Source organism: Schistocerca cancellata, chromosome 9 (assembly GCF_023864275.1).
Source record: "Schistocerca cancellata isolate TAMUIC-IGC-003103 chromosome 9, iqSchCanc2.1, whole genome shotgun sequence".
Taxonomy (NCBI): domain Eukaryota; kingdom Metazoa; phylum Arthropoda; class Insecta; order Orthoptera; family Acrididae; genus Schistocerca; species Schistocerca cancellata.
In genome coordinates, this window is record NC_064634.1 from 273,880,632 (window position 1) to 273,898,524 (window position 17,893).

The window sequence follows — 17,893 nt, forward strand, 5'->3', positions numbered from 1 at the left end:
AAACAAAAACAAATTTTGGAGTAGGAATTAAAATCCATGGAGGACAAATAAAAACTTTGAGGTTTGCCGATGACATTGTAATTTATGAAACGTCCCTTTAGAACAATTATATACGACTGTGCTTAAACTAACACACAATATTTTTTAGCGCAACGCAATCTGACTTTCAGAAATCCCTGCAAAGGAATGGCCCTGACTAACATTAATCTATATCTTTCACAAATCACTTCCTCACCAAAAATCCCCGTTACTCGAACTACTGCAATACAGCGAGCGCCACTACTGCCAGCTAAATAACAGATTCAAACTACGGAAGGCACTAACTACTAGTAGGCATAGTTAGCTAATGAAAGATTTTAATAGAGAACAAACAATGTATTTACCTTAATAGTGTTGAAAAAGCATAATATACATAGCAGTTCATAATATCCATTCTGTACTCAAAAATCCGCCATCTCATTTCCTACATCCACCACTGCTGGCGGCTCACCGCCAACTGCGCAACGCTACGCGCTGTTCACATCCAGCTGCCGCTGCCCAACACTACAATGGCAGACAACAATGCAAACTAGCCACAGACTGCACACAGCACAGCCAGTGATTTTCATACAGAGTGCTACGTAACGTTGCCAATAAGAAAACATAAACAGCCTACTTACAAATTATGTAAGAGACAGCAAAGGACTGGGAAGAGCAGTTGAACGGAATGGACAGTGCCCTTAAAGGAGGATATAAGATGAACATCAACAAAAGCAACACGAGGATAATGGAATGTAGTCGAATTAAACCAAGTGATGCTGTGGGAATTAGATTAGGAAAGAAGACGCTTAAAGTAGTAGATGCGTTTTGTCATTTGGGGAGCCAAATAACTGTTTATGGTCGAAGTAGAGAGGATATAAAATGTAGACTGGCTACGGCAAGGAAAGTGTTTCCGAACAAGAGAAGTTTGTTAATATCGAGTGTAGATTTAAGTGTCAGGAAGTCTTTTCTGAAAGTATTTGTATGGAGTGTAGCTCTGTGTGGGAGTGAAACATGGACGATAAATAGTTTTGACAAGAAGGTAATAGAAGCTTTCGAAATGTAGTGTTACAGAAGACTTCTGAACTTTATGTGGGTAGATCATGTAACGAATGGGAAGGTACTGAACAGAACTGGGGAGAAGAACAATTTGTGGCATAACTTGACTAGAAGAAGGGATAAGTTAATAGGACATGTTCTGAGGCTTCAAGGGGGCACCAATTTAGTTTTTTAGGGAAGCGTTGAGGGTAAAAATCGTAGAGGGAGACCAAGAGATGAATACACTAAGCAGATTCAGAAGGATGTAGGTTGCAGTATTTACTTGGAGATGAAGAAGCTTGCACAGGATAGAGTAGCATGGAGAGCTGCATCAAAGCAGTCTCTGGACTGAAGACCACAACAACCACATTATTCAACATTGGAAGAAAACCAGTGTGGAAATCAAATAGCGATTATGGACGAAACTACTTTGAGATTTGATTTGCCGAACAACAGAACTGTTGCCATGAAAGTTGTTAAGACTGTAACTATAAAAACATGAAAACGAAGTGCACTACTGTTCTTTCATGTTGTACTGACTGCGCCAAACTTCATTCAGTTATAATTTTCATGAGCAAAACAGTGCCAAAACCTTCTGAAATACCGCCAGGTCTTGTTGCTCACGTACATGACGGCTGGTTGAACGAGGCATGAAATTATGGTTGAACAGATTGTGGAAGAGAAGAAAAGGTGTTTTATTGAAGAAGAAGTCTCTTCTTGTGTAGCATCAGTTTAGTGGTCATTTGAAAAATTCTGTGGAAGCGAAGTTGAGACATGGAAATACAGAGCTTGCTGTTATTTCGGGAGGACTTCCTTCACAATTGCAACGTCTTGATAAAGATATAATTTAAAGTGTGTATGAGAGAGAAATGGAACAAATGATGATGTACGAACCCAAAATGAATTCACGCCAAAGGGAGGTATAAAACGGCGTAAGATCAAACAAGTGTGTCAGTGGATAAAACATCGTGCTCTAGAGTGAGATAAGATATTATTGTTAAATTTTTCAAGAGACGCGGCATAAGTAACGCTCTCGAGGGCAGTGAACACCGACTTATATATGAAGGGGACACTGATGACGACAAAGAGGAAGAAGACGAAGAAGAAGAAGAAGAAGAAGAAGAAGAAAGTTTCGATGACGATTTTCTGGAATTTTAAAGGTCAGTTTAGTTTCATAAATTAAGAAGTTGTTTTTAGAGTGGGTTTGCAGTCTGATAATAAAAATAATAAAAACGTTATTTTTATCAAATGGTTAAAAATTAAGTTGCGTCTTATAGTCCGTAGTATCTTACAGGCCGTAAAATACGGAACACATTTCTGAACAAATGTATCATTGAAGAAACAAATAATCACTCTTCATTGCGTGGATGTATTTATCATTTATTTACCAATGACGCGTTTCGCCTGATTCAGGTGTCTTCAGACTGGCTGAAAATTAGATAGTATAAGGTACATGGAATTCTTAGCATACAGTACGTCCGATCAAATAACTTACTTCATCAAATATTTAGAAACATTACGCAGTGTCCCTGTTGAGGCGTGCGACATAGTCCAGTGAATGCAAAACAGGCTCAGGGCTACAAAGGTATGTCACTATGCAAACGTCTCGGAGGTTTAGTTGCTCATATCCGTGATATGCACATAGTACACCGCGTAATACTTCCAAATATTTGAGGAGGACAATTATTTGCTGGAACGTTCTGTATGCTCGTTGCCCCATGTACTTTACACCATTACATACTTAGCAAATCTGAAGTAGCCTGAATCCGACGAAACACGGTATTGGTAAATAAATAATAAATACATCCCTGCAACCAACAGTTTGTTTCTTTATCGTATATTACTGGTTGCTACACATCTCTGTCATGCGTTGGATGTGTATAATTGTTTCGTGTATTTGTTTGTGGTTCTGTCTACAAATGCAACGAAACTGACACATTATTTACAGCTTTTGTTACGCTGTAAAGGTATTTATGTGGCAGTCATTGTTACATAAGCAATGTTAGCGAAAAAACATAATAATTCTATACAACTTTATTTGTTCGTGTTCTGTCAGATACACTGTTCGTTTTTCCAAATATAAATGTGATTACATATTCAAATTTGAAAGATATATGTCTTAAGGCACATGTTTGTTGTGACCACATTCTGTTCTGACATCCAACTGCTCAACAAACACCGTTCATACGACTGGACTGGTGGACCATATTTAGAAATAAATTCAGTAATTTGCTATGGGTTACTAAAAACGTAGTGGTACTTTTCTATGACTTTGTCGTCGCAATTTGCACTTCTTTCAAAATTTACCTAAGGAGAGACTGAAGTAAGTCACTTGTAAACATGACTTGCTGTACATTCTTCACCACTAATCAGCTATTACTCCGAAAACTATCGCAAAATGGTTCAAATGGCTCTGAGCACTATGGGACTTAACTTCTAAGGTCGTCAGTGCCCTAGAACTTAGAACTACTTAAACCTAACTAACCTAAGGACATCACACTCATCCATGCCCGAGGCAGGATTCGAACCTGCGACCGCTACGGTCTGTAGCGCCCAGAACCGCTCGGCCACACTTGCCGGCAGAAGCTATTGCATAGCTTTCTTATAGACATATGCAATGACGATCATTTTTACTCAGCCCAAAGGAGACGGGGTAAGTTATACATTCACAATGCCAAAGCGTTTTTGCGTTTAGCGCCATGTTATTTTGCTCGAGTTCTAACATCGAAAATTTTCCTGGTATTCTAAATAAACTGAATGGTTACAGGAGTAGGTGTATATCTGCTGATATTCACTACACTCGCGTTCATGTTGAAAAGTTAGTGCTATTATCACACGTTTGTAATATTCAAGGCACTAGGATCCCTTGGACAGGCGTCCATATATAGCGGATGTATCCTCATCAATGAGTTACGCGGGTGCACTGTCGGACGGAAAGTCCTGGGGCAGCCTCTGGTAGCAACTGCGCCGCGTGCTGACAGCAGACGTCAAAAGGCAGCCATTGTTCCGTGTCGTGACTGGCAACACCAAATTAATTAGCCCCGACCTTCCGCCTGTAATGACTCATTGTTCGTATTCTCCTCGCTGCCTGTCGGTACCATTCAGCGGTTCTCACGCTCCAGCCCTTTTCACAGTTTTGCTGTGAAATGGTAGTCTGTGGAGTGTAGGAGATAATACGAACAATGATGTCACAAACAGCAGTTACAAAGCATGGTACCGCAATTCCTGGATTTGGCGTGTTCCTGAATGGCCCTTCGGTTTGGGAAATGCAGTAGTTCATTACGAGCTAAAATGTTTACATTGAGAGTTGCCCGTGTGCTTGGAGGTGCTTTATTTTTTTCGTATAATGTCTTTAAGAGACTCTGTGCTTTGCTTGGGCGCTGCGTTATAATATGACTATATACGCTGCAGATAATTTAGAAAAACCTAGAAGCATATCGTATAGCTGCAAAACAGACTTACCGGTACTAAAGTAAGCAATTTCTTATACTGTTTCGAGTTAAAACACAAGACACAATGGGCGCTACAAAAATCACAAAAATGTAAGAAGAATCGCATGTACGACGGACTGAAGTATTAAGACACAAATGCGAATTATGTGACTTGCAAAACCTGTAGCTGACCTAAGCTTAGCCGAAATTGACACCATGTGCTGCATCAGCCAGAAAAAATAAACAGCGACAAGCAAAAATGTTGTCTTTTCGAAAAGACTTCATTAGTCTGGCAGGCGACTGATGGCCTCAGATGTTAAGTCCGACAGTGCTTAGAGCCATTTTTAGTTTGTCATTAATTGTGCGACTGGAATAGGGCAGTCCTTAAACCCAGGATGCAAAGATGGATGTCGATCATTCCCAAGTTAGTTTACTATGATGCCAGATTGTTTGATGTAACGCATTTCTGAAAATACGAAAACTGCGAAGACCAAAGATCACTTTGGAAACGCTCTATTGCATCAAAGAACTTAGTGCGCAAGTGCACCGGTGAGCTACTAGCCGCAGAATTAGCAAGATTGCAAACGTGGAAATTTTTCGAGTTTAAAGTCTGTGGGCGGAGATCAGAGAAGGTAAGTTACACTATTGTTTCAACAAGAGCTTACTGCCGCTAAACGTGATAACGAGATGGTCTGAGCCTTGCTCACTAGCTTCTTTGATGCGAGGGTGCTTTGTTGTCGTTAAGTGATACATGGCTGTTGCTTCGCGCCAGAAGCCATAGTGGAACGCTTTGTACACTGGCACTCACCTCCACCCCACATACAGAAGGGTTTACATCCGCTAGTATGCAGTATGCCGTGACAAGAGTATCGGGCAGAGAGCTCATGTACGTTGTTCATTTCAGTATGGTATATAGTACAATCGCTACAGCGGCGAAGAGAAATGACATATCATACAAGACAGAGAAACTAATTCGCTGCAGTCGATGTTGAAATGCCGACCCAGACTTCCTGATTTAAGTATTACATGGTTTCTCTACAAAGCAGATGTTCTGTGAATAAGGCAATCATAGTTCAAAACCTCTGCAGTTGACCTTTCTATAGCAATGGGCCATTCCCAACTCCAAAGGCTACGCTAGAATTATGAGACCCTCTGGGTGATGTATGAAGGTACTGATGCAATTTCGTGCTTCATCTATTTCGCTGGTGTATTTCACTTTTAGGACGAAATGAAATAAACAAAATGAAGTTATCCTGTGGCACTGATTGACGGCATAACCTCAACCACCGAGTTGCAAGTATTTTCAGTTGACGCCATAATGGGAGACATGCGTGTCGATGACAATGAGATAACGATAGCCAACACCCTGTCCCCGAGCGGAGAAAATTCTCCTAGCCGGCCGGGAATCAAACCCATACGCCCTGACAACTCAGATAAGGGGGTGGACGTATAGAATGGTAGCTAGTGATCCGTAAAATGTAAGTCATCACGGCCGGAAATGTCACAATTAATAAAATATTTCGGACTGTTATGCCCCGGCTGGATGGATCTTCCATCAAAACCCACCGTTTCGTGCCAGTGCCCATCTGCGGAGGACATTTCCAAGGGAGATCGTAGCTTCTTTAAATGTCCGGTTCACATCCTGGCTCGCTCTTCACTGCATCAAAATTCACTTAACTTGTGATCCCGTTCAATGCCGTGGCGTCAGATGCTTTGAATACCAGGCCCTTGTCGGCTGCGTTACACGTTGAGTATGAAATTTGAAGAGTAACGTGGGGCATGCTAAAACTTCGTCGGATAGGCCAGGACCAAATGTAAGTCACACCGAGGATTTCTCTGAACTGATGCTGGAAACTACGATCACTGAAGTCGACTGGTTTCATTTATGTAACAGTAATTTATGCGTAAGATATTTATTTTATGCATGGGGACCTTAGTATGGATGTTACAAGTAAATTATTTTAAACTTTCATGAAGTTTTAAAATTGCATGGCCTATGGGAGAAGAGTTCGTCGATAAAAGATTTATACTCAGAAGTAATAACGGAAAAATTCAGTGAAATAACAGGACAGGATAGCGGATATGTGCTTTATAAAGGAAAGTCATCATCGTTTTATCTTTTTTATATTATGTTTTCCAATTAGCGAGACTCTGACAAATATATAACACAAATTCAATCTCTCTCTCTCTCTCTCTCTCTCTCTCTCTCTCTCTCTCTTTCACACACAGACACACACACACAGACACACACACACACACACACACACACACACACACACACACACACACAATGTATGATTGAGACTTAAAAAGACCATTACTCATCATATGTTGTTAACAAAATTTTTCTGTAGTAGGAAACTGTCTTTCACATATTATTAGGCCCTATCATAAGCAAATTGTTTCTTTCATTCACAGAGGACAGCCGCTGAGGGATGGACGGTCTCCTCATCTCGCAGGGGCTATTCAGTCCACCGTAACAGATAAAGTGATGTGTTCGCTTTCTGTGACTGAAGGGTAGGCAGACCACTGTCAAGAGAAACTTCTGTGCTACACGGTAGTGTCACGCCTCATACTGGCGTGTTAAGCACATTTTAATGTTTCATAACGGTATTCTTAGAGCTAAGCTCAAATTATACCACTTGCTCTACAATTGGACGTACCAACTTATTTGTGGTGTTATTGAATGCGCAGATTTTTACCAGCAGTATGTCAGAGCATGAATCCGTCTGAATTACGATTGAAGACCTCACCCAAAGAAGGTTCTATATCACAAGTTCATAACTTTTCAGGAAGTAAAAATAACTGTTGATCCCTTTGGTACTATTTATTTATACATTTTATTGTATATTATAAAATGATACAGCATGTGTGATAGATTTGCAAAGTTGATTTGGCTTATTTTACAATACTGAGAAAGTTCTCTTAACATTTAGGTAGCTTTCTGTACAAAAACACTGCATATCCTGTACAAGTACATCGACAAATAACGTTGTAGATGAAACAAATATTTTCTCACAACAGCAAAAATAAGGGAAATCAGTAACAGGACCTATTGAAATTATGCAATGTATTTATTTTATTAACCACCAAACTAAAAAAAGCTGATGAAAAATAAGACAAGAAACATCAACAAAGGAAAAGCTAAACAAAAGAGTACGATCCCAAGGCAGAAAACCATGCTCCGAAATAACAAAATGATGCTCAACTGTTCTAAAATATCCAATCAAAACAACGTATTTGGGCAAAAGTATCATTGTCCAATTTTTATTTTTGTTATTATTATTTTTTCCCAAACCAGCAACAAGACCAAGGAAATTATTCTAGTGGGCAATTGTTAAGTTGTAACGATATCCAGCGTTCTTATACGTACCACTTAGATGCAGTTTTTTTCGGGTACGTCTTTACCACCTTTGGAAATAAAACATTTCCTACAGTTCCTTCTACTTTTCTTGGCATTCTCCTTCAAATTTGATGGATATGTTTTTCTTTCTACCCTTTTCTTTAACGATGCAATATCATTCGGAGTGAAACGTACATCACCTAGGCCTGCTACTTTTGCTGATATATAACGATCTTCCACGATGACCAATTTAGCAACTTCAAATAGCTCAGCTCGTAAACAGAAAAAAAGTCTGTTGGCTTGGTAACATATCTCATGGAGGAGAAGGAGGAGGAGATTAGTGTTTAACGAGAGCATTAGAGACGGAGCGCAAGCTCGGGTGAGGGAAGGATGGGGAAGGAAATCGGCCGTGCCCGTTCAAAGGAACCATATCGGCATTTGCCTGAAGCGATTTAGGGAAATCACGGAAAACCTAAATCAGGATGGCCGGAGACGGGATTGAACCGTCGTCCTCCCGAATGCGAGTCCAGTGTGCTAACCACAGCGCCACCTCGCTCGGTACATATCTCATGTGATGAGCCACTTTAGGCCAGGGAAAACTCAGATTTGCCAAAGGTGTGATGTACAGCCTTCTTCGATTCTGTCCTCTGTTTTCAGTGTCCTGAATTCTGCTGTTGACACGGAGTCTTCAGTTGCGAATCTGAGACTTTCTACAGTCTTCGTTAACTATGGACGGTACGTACTTTCATATGTGAGTAACCAATCTTTAAGAAAACGCTGCGCATTATTCCACTCTCTGACAAATACCTTTGTGGCGAAATAAATAAAATAAAATTAATTTATTTTTTTTTGTGAAAAAAGAAAAATTATGGATACGGAACTGCAATTTTAGAATTTTTGAAAGGCTTTTTTACGGACTGTATTGACCGGCTGGAATGCGGACAAATTCAGTGCTGCGTGAAATATGCTTGTAATATAATTTACCATTCCGATTAACTACATTTTTGAATTCTACGTCATTGTTGATTTAATCAGAGTTCTCACCTTAGACGTAGAATTAGTCCTTCTGCCACAATTTTAATCGATGTTCTTCTCTTTGTTGACCGTGTGTACCTTCCTGAGTCGGCATCGGTTCATTTTACGAAGACGGTGGAAACCAAGGAATACAATGCTACGTTACTTTAAATAATAATAATAAATAATTCTTGTAAAACTTAGATACTTCTCACATTTATTTATTCACAACACAATAATACTTCTTGTGCTCGTCGCACAAACCATAATAACTAACTAAATGGCTGCCTTTCCGCACACTCCAAAAAGTACGTCCATCCTCCACAAGGCAACAATCGAAAGTGTCCCTTAGCTCCCTCTTGGAGTATGAAATAAAAGAGAATCCAATGGGAACATTACAAAGATTGTAATCTACATGCTTCTCAATTTAATCTTTGGCGCAGCCTTTAAGGTATTGTATGTCTCTGCGTCGGAATGTGTCATTACACCTTCAACCGCATTCGATTCATGTAAGAAACTGAAAGCTTTTGATTGGAGTGTGACATTATATTGCTATGAGATCTGGACCTTAGAGACTGAGGAAAGATAAAGGCTGAATTCTTTTGAGAAGTGATGTTACTGCCGCATTCGGAAAATCTAATGGACTAATCAGAGATCATAAATGCCGAAGTGGTTAAAAAACTTGCAGAAAAGAGATGTTTTTTCGAAAACTATTGAGAAAGAAGAAGAGTTCAGATTATCGGTCATCTATATTAGTTACATGACTGAAATACATAGATCAAGTTATAAATGATGTCGGCTGTTACTTTTTCATAGAAATGAAGAAGACGGCAGAAAGAAGTGAAGGGTGGGGAACAGCTACGAACGAGATTGCTGGGAACCAGATTGCTGGCAACTAGAGTTGTAAAACTACTGCAGGCTACTGTAGACTGTCGTAAGTAAACAGAGATTGCGGTAATTTTTCTGGTGGCTTTGATGACCCAAGATGGTAACTACATTACATGCACGTTAGGCATGTTGCTTACCCATTGGGCGTGACTTTATTTCAATAGCTTTGTTTGCATATGCAACCAGTGTGTTACTAAATTTCCCTAGAAACCATAAGTGCTGAACCGTCTAGGATATATAATGATATATAAGGGACCACCGAACGTGGGGAACATTTTGGTTCTACTTAGTTATCCTCTTGTCTGTCACTTAAAAGTAAACACTCTTTGTAGGAATAATGAAATCATCTGTGGATAGTTCAGATTTTTATTCGGAAACTGTTGATTTTTAACGTGAAACAGAGAGACAACGTAGTAAAAATAAAAAGAAATTATATTAAAAAAAACAGATTTATCATATAGCGTTAGAAAACGCAGTTTCTTCAAAAAAAGGTGAAGTTTAGAAAAAAACGCAAAACAAAAAGGCATCAAATGTTGCTTCAATGTTTCGTCCAACTTATGTAAAACATGTTTCTGTCATTCATACAGAACTTTCGCACTCGTCACCAATAACAGGAAACTCTTGCCTTTGATCATGATGAGGAACGTCCTGTTGAGTACAAAGTAACAATAATTATGAAATAGTTTTTTATGTTTGGGAGCATAAACTGTACTGGCACCAAAAGTAATTTCTTTGGTTGCATTAAAGTGTGGAAGTTACGCGATCAACTAATTTTTATTACTTCTAAAATCCAGTTGATATTGTGTAAGAATATAAAACACACAATGGACTAACACTGAACGATGTATGGTTCTAATTACGTCCAAAGCAAACAAACAAAAAATAAAATGAAGTCATCGGTTTCCAGTTTCTCTCTCACACATTCATTTATATGTATTTCTTTCTATACCGACGTTACTTTTACTACCGCTAATCCTACCGTTTCCTGCGTCATTTGTGTATTGTATTAAAACTACCAAACCGTAGTAATAGTAGAGTGCAACTCTACTGGGAACCAGCCCTCGGACTTATCACTAATGGTTGAAGGAGTAAGTAGGAATCATGGTTAAGGTGACCTTTTCGTATGTGCAGATCCATTATTGTATATCAGTAATCCGTAGTAATGCTGTGATGGTGCAATCAACGAACATAGTAGTAAGAAGTTTTAAAAATATACTCCTAGCTTGTTTGAAAAAATAATTCCTCTGTTACCTCGAATATTTACCAAAACAAAGCGTCGTCCTACGATGGTACTCGTTTCAGGAAATAATAGGAGGCAACGTATTGTCTTCTGATGTTCATCACTAACACAACACTGTAATGAAACGTCGAATCTCCTTTTCAAAACCTTTATCAAGCAAAATATTATAGTCCGACAATGATTACATGTCGTAATCAGACTTTAAATCACTTTGTTCCAAGTTAACTATCAGTTACAGATAATTTTTTTGATAAATCATCTCTCACTTCTCATCAAGACGAAATCATATAGTCTTATGAGTCAATCTTCCGTACACGAAAGAAATTCCATACCGTTTTAGCCCGTTTTTATTATTTTGTGGGGATTTGTATTGCTCGACATCTCACTTTCACGTATACGTATACTGAAGGAAGATTCTTCAACTGTCAATAAGGAACAGCGCTCTTTAAAAAATACTATCTGCATGTTCGGACATCTTGAACTGTAGCTTACGGCAACACATATTTGGAGATTATTTAATAACTAGTGAACCATGGTCCTCCTGAAATTTAATTTATGTCTCTTCCTTAGTTGATCTGACTGATAACTAAGAGTCCGCAGCTCGTGGTCGTGCGGTAGCGTTCTCGCTTCCCGCGCTCGGGTTCGCGGGTTCAATTCCCGGCGAGGTCAGGGATTTTTCTCTGCCTCGCGATGATAGGGTGTTGTGTGATGTCCTTAGAACTACTTAAACCTAACTAACCTAGTTCTAGGGGACTGATGACCATTAAGTCCCATAGTGCTCAGAGCCATTTGAACCATTTATTTGAACCATTTGATAACTAAGATGTACGATGCGAGTGTTGACAGCCATAAAAAAAAAATCAATTCAGTGTAAAGCATGAAAAGTATTCGCAAATACAAATATCCATCGTCTGTATGAGAGAATGATGACAATGAGAATTTTTGGCGGACCAGGACTGGAACACGGATTTTCACGAAAGAAGGAAGAAAGATTGTCTTTAACGTCTCGCCGACATCGAGGTCATTGGAGACGAAGCACTAGCCCTGATTGTGTCAAGCATGGGGAAGGAAATCGGCCGAGCCCTTTGAAAGGAACCAGCCCGACACTCTCGCCTTACAACTGGTGAGGTCATCGGTCCCTAGGCTTACACACTACTTAAACTAACTTACGCTAAGGACGACACACACACCCTTTGAAAGGAACCAGCCCGGCACTCTCGCCTTACAACTGGTGAGGTCATCGGTCCCTAAGCTTACACACTACTTTAACTTACGCTAAGGACGACACACACACCCACGCCCGATGGAGGACTCGAACCTCCGACGGGGGGTGCCGCACGCACCGTGACAAGACACCTAAGACCACGCGGGTACCGAGCGCGGCAGTTCCCGCACAGGGAAGGACATTTTAATTGAAAGTCGCTGCCCGGTATTGGCGGATAAATACGATATTGTAGTGCTTGTGCTGTCAAAGTAGTTATCGGCCGTGTCGGATTGTAACAGCGTATAAAAGAGCCCAAGTGCCACAAACCAGTCGCTAGTTCACTGCTGCACAACGCCAACTAAAAAAGAGCTACATTTGTTGCATTTTCCAGGGTACTGCGAGACCTACGACTCGTACACTTCATTTCGTTTTTATGTCTTTCAAACACCCTTCAATGTAGCAGCATTACTCCCAAATGGCTACGATTTCGCGATACCAAGACGGACCTCTTGCCCCGTTCAACCTCTGGAACTGGGACACATGGCTCTCTTTTGATATCGACAATGTTTCACGATAGTCCCTACAATGCTTATACAACGTCGGAAATTTCACAGACGTTGCTGTAGGATGGCTTCATGATGAAGCTATAAACGTTTAAGAACGGTTTCATACAGCAGAAGTTACGTTATTAATTGTAAGTACCCCATTCAAACGGCATTCACCAGGGAGTAACGACGCAGAGAACGTGCCCATGATACGTTCTCTGCCCTGACTCACCACGATGGACTATTAAAGCAAACTAGGTCGGGCAGAGAACATAAGTTGGGGACTGTATAAACTTCCCAAGTTCGTCGGAGCTGTCATCGTAAACCGCGACGAATATGTCCTCAGTATGTTATCGTGAAACCAGCGGAGCTCTTAACGGACGCAGCGGCGACGTCCGGCCGTGACGTAACGGAGAACTGCAGGACCCAGTTTATCGTATGTCAGCGGCCACTTGTCCACGACTAATGCGCCTCTCCGCGGCAGCCGACGTAAAGTATCCCTTATGGCCGCGAGACTGGCGTACTCGCATCAGTCCGATGACAAATGTCATATTTCAGAGCCCTGCTTCTCCGTTACGTCACCCAGCTCCACAGATACCATCGAACAGCATTCCGAAAGCACCTCGCTCTCATTTTTTATTCTCCTCATTCCCCTCACCTAAGAGTTGCTATCAGTTTTCCTTCGAGCTGCTCTCTCTCTTTCTCTCCCTCTCTCTGTCTCTCTTTGTGCTTGGATCTCATCTTCCGTTGAAAGCGAACTAGGCATTATCTAATAAGATACATTTATCAAAGCTTAAAGCTGTACGTCACAACATACAATGAACGCACGAGAAATGTTATGTGTATCTCTGGACCTAAGACTTCTAGAGTGATACGGCGTTGCTCCGTACCCAATTAATGACATATAACAATCAAATATGAATCGGTTTCATTTAGCATACTCTATCGTAAAATTAGTACTTTCGATACACAGCTTAATTAGCTTGAAAGTGATTGTAAGTAACATTACATTTGTTTAATTGTCGACTTAGCACCCTGTGACATAATTAAGTTCTTTAAAATACAAATCGGTTTTTGATATTGGACAGCGCTCTGACACGACGCTCGTAATTTGGTAAAGCACTGCTAAATTTCTACTCGGCTCCATAGATAACATCGTTAATTCGTGTCTGTGCACTACCGGGGAGCCAGTTTGAATCCTGCTGAATGCAGAATAGTAAACGCCTGCATTTTTTTCAGTTTTTGTCAGATTTCTCAAAATCAGGTGTTTCAGACTCAATTTTTAATGCTGATACCGAAAATGACTTCATTTTGTCCTATAGGGACAGGATTTTTCACAAAATAATGTCTCCTACTATAAAGATCTAACTAATTCAAGCGGTAATATTAAAATAAAATTGAAGTGAAAATTTAATTTTTTTTGTATATATACTAAAATCACTAGTGACATTTCTCTTAGCTATATTGTGAGTACACTGTTACTTTTAATTTTAGAACTTTTTGTTTACTTATTTATTTGCGGAACCTTCACCTTAACTTCACTATACGACTGCCAAAAATGGACTAGCAAATTTTCTTTACGTCTTCTCCATCTCCCTAATGTCCTGATGGTAATACTCTCCTAGTTCTTCACTATAATGTCCTAGATTGAAAGGGACATAGCGTAGGAAGTGGACTTTTAACTTATATTAGAACCCAATTGCTTGAAATTTTCCTACATAGTTTTAACAGTGTTGCAATTTTGGTGATTCCTTCTTCCATACAAAATTAACAGACTTGAAGGCAGTCACTGTATTCTCCAATTAATGATCCTTCATCAGTTTCTTAATTTGAGGACCAACCAAAATTCTAGTTTTCCCTTTTTCTTGGCATGAAAGGATAGTTTTAAATATGAATAAGAAAGTTTAAATGCGAGTAAGAAGGTTAAGAACAGACATCTGTCTTCAGTCATCAGATATATTGCAGACGAGCTGTACATCGTTAATATCAGAAGCGTTATCATGCTGAATGGGCTAAGTAACAAAATGTACACGGTGTACATGAAGTCCGAGAACGCTTTCAATTATTTATTGCACAAGTACTAAACATTGTGCAATGTCATACATATTGCAATTTGAAGAGAAGTTCTGATAGTTTCTTTACAAACATTCGATATGTGAACCATACCGTCAATACGGTAATCGAAGTTTTGCCATACCCGTCCCAACAAGGCATCGTCAACTGTGACAATCGCTTCCTTATTTTCTCCAGGAGCTCTGTTACATCACACGGTAAAGGCGGTACATACACCAGGTCTCTAATGTGTCTCCACAGAAAAATGTCACACGGAGTGAGATCTGGTGACAGGGGAGGCCATTTCATGAAAAAGCTGTCCCCTTCTGTAGCACGGCCGATCCATCGATGCGGCAGCTCCCTGTTCAGGTACCCAAGAACTTCACGATGAAAATGGGGTGGAGCCCCATCCTGCTGAAATATGAATGGAGTGTCCGATTGCATTTGAGGCATCAGCCACTGCTGCAACATGTCCAAGTAGGAATATACAGTGACAGTGCTCTCGGCGAAGAAGAATTTCCTGTACAGATTTCGACGTTACAAGGCACAAAAAACATTTACCTTTGAGGAGTCACACTCAAATTCAATGCATTCGTTTGGATGCTTTCTGCCCCAGATTCGACAATTATGCCTGTTCACTTTCCCATTAGTATGAAAAATGGCTTCGTCGCTAAAAATTAAGCGATCAACAAAGCCATCCCCATCCTCATTCAGTTGTTGCAAATGCAAACAAAACTTTGTTGTCGTTATTGAGCTTCTGCACTAGCTCCAATTTGAATGGTTTCATAGGATGCTTCTGCCGCAGGACTTTCTGCATTGTCTGTCATTGGAGCCATTTCGAGTACACGGTATTCACGACGCACTTTTCTTTTTTTTTTCTTTATTGAGTTTCGATTCCCCCTGAAAGGGGCGGGCTGGTAGCAGCTAGGTATGCCGCTCTTCAGCCTACAGAATTTGTTTTAAAAAGATGGAGATAATAAATAATAAAAACAGGCGATAAAAATCGTAGACTTAAATGTTAACATGGCGGAAAATCGTGGAACGTAAAACATAGAACAAAGAGATGATGATGCTAATAAAATACATATGAAACAGACAGGTAAAATAATAGACAGCCAATTAAAAAACACGGCGACAGTCTGGTTTCTGTTCGCAACAGACATAAAATTTACACCCAGCGACAGCATGATTTCTGTTCACAACACTTTGGAAAGACGAACAACACTGAACATTCACTTAAACACTGCACTAAAAAGGTGGCAAATATGACGTACCACAGCCAAGGCAGATGGGGGAACCTGGACAGATGATGGGAAAGAAAAAGCAGGGAAGGAGAGGAAAAATGAAGGGGGGAGGGGGGGAAGGAGCCGATGGAGGACGAGTACCCATAAGAGGGAGGAGGGGTGCTGGACAGTTGCAACAGGGAGTGGGGAAAGGCAGAGGATGGGAATACAAAAGGACTCGGGGGGGGGGGGGTTAGACAAGGGAGGCAGGGAGATGTTAGGCCGGGAGAACACAGGAAGGAAGGGGGAGGAAAGGAAGCCCAGGGAATGAACAGAAAAAAGGAGGGGTGGTTAGGATCAGAGCTGATAGGAGGGATAAATGGAGGGAGAAAGGCCGTCATCCGGGAGGGGGATATGACGGAAGCCACCCTGGGAAAGGAGATGTAGGGTGTAGAGATGGAGGGTAGGGGGGACACAACAGTGAAGGCGTGGCAGGGGGCGGGGATGGGAGAGGAGAGGAGCAACCAGGGGGTGAGGGGGATCAAGGCGGCGGGAGGTGTAGAGTATGCGGATACGTTCGTGGAACGAACAGATGGGAGAAATGAATGACGTCATAGAGGATCCACGTGGGGAATGGGAGGCATATACGGAAGGCGAGGCGGAGTGCATGGCGCTCGAGGATCCGGAGGGACTTATAGAATTTGGGGGTGGGGCGGATATTCAGGCAGGACTGGCATAATAGAGGATGGGATGGATTAAGGATTTGTAGGTGTGAAGGATGGTAGAGGGGTGCAACCCCCATTCCGGCCAGAGAGGAGTTTGAGGAATCAGAGGTGGTTGTGGGCTTTGGATTGGATGGAGCGGAGATGAGGGATCCAGGTGAGGTGACGGTCAATGGTGAGGCCAAGGTAGGTGAGGGTGGGGGAGAGGCGGACAGGACGGGCGCAGATGGTAAGGGAGAAATCTAGGAGCCGGACGGAGCGAGTGGTACGATCTATCATGATTGCTTGGGTCTTGGAAGGATTGATTTTCAGCAGCCACTGGCTACACCATGCGGCAAAAAGTTCAAGGTGATTCTGGAGAAGGTGTTGGGACTGTTACAGGGTAGAAGCGAGGGCAAGGTAGCGGTGTCATCGGCATACTGCAAGAAGTGTACTATAGGGGGGGGGGGGTTTGGAGCAAATCAGCCGTGTACAGGAGGTTGAGGAGAGGGGAGGGGACAGAGCCCTGGGGCACACCGGCAGGGGGGTAGAAGCTGTGGGAATTGGGATTATGGATTGTAACGTAGGAGGGGCGGCGGGAGAGGAAGGAGGCCATCAGACGGATGCATTTGACAGGAAGGGCGTAGGTTTGGAGTTTAAACAGGAGACTGGGATGCCAGACGCGGTCGTAAGCCTTTTCGAGGTCGAGGGAGACAAAAATGACGGAGCGACGGGTGTTACGCTGGAGGGAGAGGAGATGAGTGAGGCGTAGGAGTTATTCATCAGCAGAGAAGGAAGGTCGAAAGCCACACTGGGTGATGGGGAGGAGGTGGTGATGGATGCGCCGGATAAGAATGGATTCCAAGAGCTTGCTGAACACCGATGTGAGACATATAGGACGATAGGAAGAGCATCAGATGGAAGCTTTTGGGTTTGGGCATGACGCACCGATTCCTTTGGACTCCTTATGAATGTCTCTCGAAGGCGCTCCACATTCACTTCACTCACACTGGGACGTCTGCTTCTCTTTGGCGGGCACAAGGAACCTGTCGTAACGAATTTTGTTGTGCCAGCGGTAAATGGCCTTTCTTGCTGGTGGCTTCTTATCGTAGTAATAATTTTACTGTTTAGTCTTGGCACAATTCTGTGCAAAATTGTCTGTGCGATTGATGTAGGAATCCCAGCATACAGTCAGT